Raw genomic sequence first — 8,724 nt, 5'->3', positions numbered from 1 at the left:
ATGCTTATACTTATCAAATAAATAACATACCCGCTAATAGGGGTTTACTAAAAATGTACGACCAAAATGACGCCAGATCAGTGTACTACTGGCTGCTCCTTCTGTTTGTCATATAGAAACAATGTGTAAAGTTTTTTGAATCAACAGGAGCCGAATAAGACATTTAGTCGTGGGCAGACATAAGGTGTTTAACTAAATTTGTCCGACAAATAATGTACGATTATTTGCTTATGCTGCTGTTTCACCCTTAAAGCTACTTCGACACGAACAAACTACTGGGTTTATCAATGCAAAATATTGTAGAAACCTGTTTTAGTATTATCAAAATAAACCATAAAATGAATTTACTCACAAGTTTCAGTCGAGAAGTTATTTTTTGGCAAATATATTTCTAGATTCATGTAAAAATTATTTACAAAAAAGTAAATTATATTTTTAGAAATATTCTCTCTTGAAGCATATAGTAAATAGATACATAAGTATTCATTTACACAATGAAATCCTTAAAAACTCAAACAATTTTTTCCTCATTTCTGTGTGCCACATTTTTTTTTCGTTTTTTTTTTTCGCTAAAAATCTTTGTAAAAAAAATAAACGAGAAATCAATGGTAGGCAACTGTTGCGATGATGCAAAGTTTTTTTTTTTACATTAGTCGTGCTTCGATTTTACTAATTATGCATGACTAAAATATAAACACGATTTTATGTACGTCTAATTAAATCCGAAAAGACTGAGACAATTATTTGGCACACTGTATTGGGGGAAAATAATTCTCAGTCGTTAACTTCGACAGTTTCAAGTTTAATTTAAAAAAAAAAAAACAGACAAAAAGCAAGCAATAGTCGATAATAATAATAATAATTCTTTTTTACGATTTTCTAGTGTCACATTGTTATAGTGTTATAAAATTCAAATTTTATAGAAAAACGTCACTAGTAAAATTTTATTTGCTAAAAAAACCCTCTCGGCTGAAAGTTGTGACTGTGACTAAATTCTTTCTTTTTTTTATTTCAATAATAAAGAAATAATCTTGTTTATTATTATTATTATTATTATTATTATTATTATTATTATTATTATTATTATTGCTGTTGTTGTTGTTATTGTTGTTATTGTTATTAATATTGTTATTATTATTATTATTATTGTTGTTATTGTTGTTATTGCTATTATTATTATTGTTATTGTTGGCATTGTTGTTATTGTTATTATTGTTATTGTTGTTATTGTTATTATTGTTATTCTTGTTATTATTTTTATTGTTATTATTATTATTATTTTTATTATTATTATTATTATTATTATTATTATTATTATTATTATTATTATTATTATTATTATTATTATTGGCTCACAAGGAGCTTTCACATAGGTTTCAGAGATCTTTCCCTGAAAACAGCCTGTGGTGTTCACTGGAAGCTGAGTGACAACAAGTCTCCCCAGGTTTCCAGTACTCTCCACCTCTTTCGATAACATTTGCAAATAAATTTGCATCATCGCAACAGTTGCCTACCATTGATTTCTCGTTGGCAGCAGCTATTGGTCTTTGCTGGGATTTGAGTGCCACTAAGCCTCCCAAGGTCCCAGTCCTCTTCGCACTTATTCGGCTAAGGTCTGGTCAGTTCATCGATCTTTCCTTCCTCCTTGACTCTACTTGGTTATTTGGTCTCGGTCTTTTTTTTGGGAAGGGGGTGATGATCTGGCAATGGGGGTAGGGTTGGGTTAGAGAACTTATAGATATGCGGTTTCAGTGTTTTAAGTTTCATGTAGTGTTTTATGTTTTGCCTTTGCAGCAGTTAGTCTGGCCTGCACGTGTTGCTCCTGTGTGTTAGTTTCCACATTCAAGAGGTTTTCTTAATATTTCAGCTGTTTTCATGATTGTTGTTCGTTGTATTTTTCCAGTCATTCATTTGATTCCAGTTTCTCCCTTTCAAAGTTTTTCGGGAGTGTTCCTAGTGCTTCTACTGCCATAAATATTATTTTGATTTTCTTCATCTTCCATACCCCTTTCAGATCTCTTGCTGTCTCTGTGTATTTGCTCCGTTTCTCATTTTCTTTGATAGTCACCCTGCGGTCAGCTGGAACAGCAAAGTCTACGATTGGACATGATTTTTCTTTATTGTTAATTATTTGGATGTCCATGTTCCATAGTACATTGTGATTCTCCTTTTCAAGTACTATTGCCGGCTTATGTTTGTACCACTTGGCTGTGCGTTCGAGATGCAGTTGTTTGCATAATTCCCAGTATACTATCCTTCCCACTTGGTCGTGTCTGTTCTTATATTTCTTTTGGGCCAGTTTGCTGCATATTATTGGTTTATCGTCTCGTCTCTTTGTCCATAGAGTCTGCATTTGCTGCTTTCCTGTGTTTTGTCGATCTGTGCTTTGATGTGGTTGAATCTTATCGAGTTGTCTTGTGCTGCAGTTATTAGGGATTTAGTTTCTCGGTTTATGTGTCCTTTTCGCAGTGTTTTCGATAATTTTATCTTTTGTTATCCTTATGAATCTTTCCAGTTGTTTCTCTTCCCACTTTTCTTTTCTTGTCTTATCCTTTGTCTTTCTGTTTTCTGTTTTATTGATTTTTTCCGTGTTTCTCGCTGCTATGATTATTCTTTCAGTGTTTATATTTAGTATTTTCTTGTTCTTTTTTGCTGTCATTCACACAGTCTTCTATATTAACCAGTCCCCTCCCGCGTCTTTCCTTCTTAGCTAGAGTTGGTGAACATCGTCTTTTGGATGTAGTGCGGTGTGCATGGTCATGTGCTTCCTAGTCTTCTGATCGAGTTGTCTCAGTCCTTCTTTAGTCCACCCTATGAGTATCTTACTAGTGCGCCTATGTATTTATGCCTTTAATTAGGTTTCTACTATATGTATTCCTAGGTATTTATAGGCGCATTGTTGCCTAGTGCCCTCATCTCCGTTTGGGTGGGTAGTTCCATTATTATTATTATTATTATTATTATTATTATTATTATTATTATTATTATTATTTTATTTTTTATTTATTTATTTTTTTTTACAAAAATTACAAAAATAAAAAAGTGGCACATTGGGTTGAAAAAGTCTCAGTCTTTAAGAATTTACCAAAAATAATCGTGACTAACTTGTTGTATTGTTCATTAACAACATTTTTTCTTTGCGCTAATCGACTAAAATAGATCGCCCATATAAGAGGGAATATTAATTTAAAAATTCGGAAATTTTCTTTAGCAAATATATTCTTATGTAGGGACTTAAAAAGATATTTGCTAAAAAATAACCTCTCGAAACTGCAGAATAAATTTCTTTTATTGTTTTTACAAGACTAGCATTTCAGTCCGGCGTTGCCCGGGTGTTTGAAAGTGTATGCTGAGTAAACACAAAAAAAAGGTCAATTTTTTTAAAACTTTGACCCCTATAATGACCCCTTCACATTTATTGTTTTGAGCTCAAATCAAGTTATTAAGTTAGATCCATGTCCAAGGAACCTATATCTAAAATTTCAAGTGTTTAGATCCAAAATTGACGGAGGAATTTGGCAGAGTTCTCAAAGGTCAAATCGTTGAACTTTGACCCGTTAACAGCCAAATTTCTGGCCGAAAACTGATTACAAAGATTTTTTCCAAATCTCAGTACGCTGTATGTAAAATTTTGAGTCTGTATGCTTTAAATTGAGAGAGTCATTGCGTGGGAAAATGTACACAGACAGACAGACAGACAGACACGTTCACTTTTAGGTATCTAACAGATAGTTTTATGATATTTTACGCTCACAGACCTAGTCAATCGCCTGTGTCGACATTGCTTTAATAATCAGCAGCAGCAGGAGCAGCAGCAGCAGCAATTTGTTGTACATTGATCGTACATAATATTTAGTCGTACATATTTAGTAAAATCGCATGCTAATACATATAAAATGAAGAGGACGCATGCTAATAAGTATGAAATAACTTACACGGTAATACGCGAGTAAGATAAAAATGAAAGAACACATAATAGCTAAAAAAAACATAAATGGCCCCCGGTGACGTCACTTCCTGTCAATTAATTATCTTTGTAACCTTCGCGCGAAACATGAAGATGACAGCGTCGGAAACAGGAGACGTTATCGGACGTGTCGTTTGGCGATTCATCACCGACGGCGAGTGAAGGGAAACAAAAAAAAGCAGAACAGAAACTTACGACTGACTGCCACAAAAGGTTTTAAAAGAGTTTAATAGAAAATGTCGACCTGCCAGTTGAGGTTTGACAGAGATGTCAATGGTCTGTTATTCTCGTAATTAAACGGTTTTTCTTTCTTTTCGTTCTTATAGTAAGAGTAAGCGCAAGTACGTAGTCGATGAGAGAGGAAGTGGAGGAGGCGGACAAGAAAAAGAAAGGCAAGATATACCATGACTGGGTGCTAATTCGTATATATTACCGGAAGTCATGCGTTAATAAAATAAGCTAAATGGTAATAAGAAAAAAAATACACTACACACACACACACACACACACACGCACACGCGCGCGCACACACACACACACACGCACACGCACACACGCGCGCGCGCACGCACACATAATCTATAATATGAAGCTGAACGTCTGTGTGCGTGTCTGGTCACGAATAGGCTCCTATATGGTTGACTATTATAGAACACTGATCACATATAACGATGGAAGATGTATCGAGACACAGGAATGGGTATGTTTGATCTGGCATAATGATGATTCATTAAAATTGTTGGGTCTGCGTTCGCGCCTGGTCCACAAAGTATGGAAATAGAAAATTTAAAAATTTAAAAAAAAAAACGTTTACAAGTGTTTTTGATATAGATATACATAATAATACTTTGATAAGTATGTTTTAACTTAAATAGGGTAAAATAAGATTGTGGGGTTTGCGTTCACGCCTGGCACACATAGAATGGAAATAGGCACACACTTTAATAAAGACTTTTCATATCTATCTCCGTAAGTATACTTTGATAATTATGTTTCAGTTTGAAGAAATATGATATAATAAAATTATGGGGGGGGGGTCGTTCGCGCCTGACCTCCATAGAATGGAAATATGTCACAAAGTTTAACAAGGTTTTTTAATATAGATGCACAGAATATTGTGATAAGTGTTTCAGTGTGGACAGGTATGGTATAATAAATTGTGGGGTTTATCTATTTTATTTTTACTTTCATCATATTTTGTTTTGGTTTTGATACCCTCAAATTCGAAGCTATCTCTTTACAACCCTTCCTTTTCATAACCTATCATACTTTCATAAATCAGAGTCCATTTTCTGTAGGCTGTTTTTGAACTCAATCAACGACGGTTACTTTTGCTAGTATATATATATATATATATATATATATATATATATATATATATATATATATATATACTACTATCGAAGTATACTTACGCAGATAGATATGGAAAGTCTTTATTAAAGTTTGTGCCTATTTCCATTCGATTGAGGCCAGGTGCGAACGCAGACCCCACAATTTTATTATACCACTCCTATTTAATTTAAAACATACTTATCAAAGTATTATCATGTACATCTATATCAAAAACACACACACGCACACACACACACACACACACACACACATATATATATATATATATATATACTAGCAAAAGTACCCGTCGTTGATATATATATATATATATATATATATATATATATATATATTGATGACTCCGCGCAGTCTCAAGTGACAATAGACACCCCTGTAAGTGTAGGAGTGTGTGTATTTGTAGGGCAAGAGTTGCGCAATCTCACCCACATATATTCTGAATCGGCACTGCCGAGTCCAGTGACAAGGAGACCCCAAGGCTGACGTGGAATAATGCAAAGATAAACGGAGAGCACACACAACACCTTGAACTTACAAATTATCACCCATTTGAATACTAGCCAGGCTCAACGCTGCTTAACTTCGGAGATCTGATGGGTTAACGTGATTTTTGTAAATAAACATGCCGCCCGATCACTATAAAAATAGTGGGCGAATGTTTATTTCAAATCGACAGTTGTCTAGGCCATTTACGAGCGCCACTCCCACGGGTCGATGGGTAAACCTGTCAACGCGATTGTTGTGAGAAAGGTGCTAGATTAGCCGAACTGATTAGTTGTGATACAACGAAACAGTATTGTATGGGGATGACAACCTTTATATATATATATATATATATATATATATATATATATATATATATATATATATATATATATATATATACTTTTAATGAATGAATATTAAATTAAAATATTAAATAAATACGGATATAATATATAATAGATCCGATTGAATTAGGTTTCATATTTTCTTTTTAGAATAACAATAGTGAAAAAATAAAACTTAAAAATAAATTAAATAATATATATATATATATATATATATAATATGTTGAAATATGTGCCAATAGGACAAAAACTAAACAATCCTAATATATAAATATAACATGAATTATTTTAGTTATAACGTATACATTCATTAAACAAATGTAAATAAATAAATTAATTGGACAGATATTAAAATACATATAAAGGCTGAAATTAATTGGGGTATATTTGAGTTCAATAAATTTGATTGGAGAAAATATATTCATTTGAAGTAAATCTGATAGATATATCAGGTTATCATTGAATTGAATATAATAAATACTTAAAATTAGGCTAGACATATATAAAAACCTATATATAAATATAGATTAGTTGACATTGAATTATTTTGATATAAAGTTTTAAATAAATAGTATAATCAATAAATGTTTAAAAAAATTAAATAAATAAAATAAAACTACGAAATTAAAAAAAATAATTATATTTAATTTGTACAGTAATACCCGACGAAATCTGAGGAATATAAGTATAATATACAAGCGAGACAATTCAGTATACTTCTGAAATTAAATAGCTTCTCTTGAACGGAGAAAATATACAAAGATCGAAAAAATTAAGAAATCTTTTATGTTAATTATAATAAACGGTTAATTGATCACAATAAACGTAGAAATATTAATTCGTTTAATAAATAAGGTTGTAGTTGAGCAAAGTTTACATCTAACTAAATAACCGTAGGAATCTATACTATTAACAAAATTCTAAATGTTTATTTATTTATGTATGTGTGTGTATATATATACCAATAAAACTTTCAAACGGATGCACCGAATTGAAAAATTATTTTTTTTCCTGAAAGGTGTGAGTCCCTAGATTGTCCTTATGCATATACGATTCGTAACGAACAACGCCGAGTCATAGAAAAGGCCCGAAATAACGGTTTTGGGGCCGTTTCGTGCAATTGTTGAAAATGTTACCTGCCCATGTCAACGGAATTTAGCACTGTCTGTGTACAGTCGCGGTAACATCTTTCGACGTACAGACAGGACTTGTGGAGCAATGAATAACGCGTAGGACTACGGATCAGAAGGTGCCAGGTTCGTATCCTAGCAAGGTTGTAATAATTAGCTATCATTTCATAGTTGTAATAGTTAGCTATCATTTCATCGAACATTTACACATTATCCTTACCCTTAGTGTATTTTTGTTTTTTCAGTGATTTTGTTTTGTGCATATGGGAATTTCCCATATTCTGAGTTCACAGTGTAAGCGTTGATGTTAAGACGATGTTGAGTGTACTTGATGTTGAGTGTATTCGATTTTGTGTTTGACTCGACGTTGTGTGTGCCGACGCGGCGCAGCAGCTAGTATTCAATAAATTTAAAAATTAGTTTCGTACAAAATAAACCTAATTTCATGAATTCTGGATTTGACCCTTACTAATATTATCTAAGAATCTAAGTAAAAGCAACTTATAAATACTAATAATAAATTTATAAAGTATTAAATTAAATTTGTTATGCTAAGTATAACAATATTATATTAATACGTTGATTTGACTTTAGTGACACTACATCAATATTCAAAGATATCGTATAAAAGAAAATACTTCTCTTCCAATTCTCGAATTTTGTAACCATGCTCCCATTCCTTTAATTTCTTTTTAAGTTGATGAATTCCTATTCTTCAGGTGATTAAAATTAGAATGAATTCAAAAATTGACATAATAATTACACGAATGATTCTGCGCTACGAAACAGGTGCTGTCAAGAATTGAACATTTTATCATGCTGAAAGAAATAAACGGTAACATGGACAGCATCTTGAAATTGGAATATGGACTTTCGTCGTTTATTTGTATATGCTCTGTAGCTACATCGAGCTTCATAAATTAATGGATTGGTATAAATAAAAAGTAAAATATAATTGAAGAAGCAAATTTTCCCATTTACACACACACACACACACACACACATATATATATATATATATATATATATATATATATATATACGATTGTAACATGTAATATATATATATATATATATATATATATATATATATATATATATATATAAACAAATCTAAATTTATAAGCGATAAAAATAATAAACTGTAAAGTCATCGGAACGGTTAACGCTTCGGACTGTGGTATACATGGTCTGGAGTTCGATTCCCAGAAACAGTCACGCTACGCTGATGAGAGGTAGTTACCTTGAAACACGCGGGTACGAAGATTACTGTTTTAAAAATAAATAAAATTTTATATACGTCCAAAAATATTATGGCCGACTTTCTAAGTAAATAAAAATGAGCTTCGAGGCGAGGCCACTATTTAACCGTATTTATCGTTAAAAAACAACAACATATATATATATATATATATATATATATATATATATATATATATAG

This window comes from Euprymna scolopes, chromosome 18 (assembly GCF_053919585.1).
Source record: "Euprymna scolopes isolate OS-2025 chromosome 18, ASM5391958v1, whole genome shotgun sequence".
Lineage (NCBI taxonomy): Eukaryota > Metazoa > Mollusca > Cephalopoda > Sepiida > Sepiolidae > Euprymna > Euprymna scolopes.
This window is presented reverse-complemented; position numbering follows the sequence as displayed.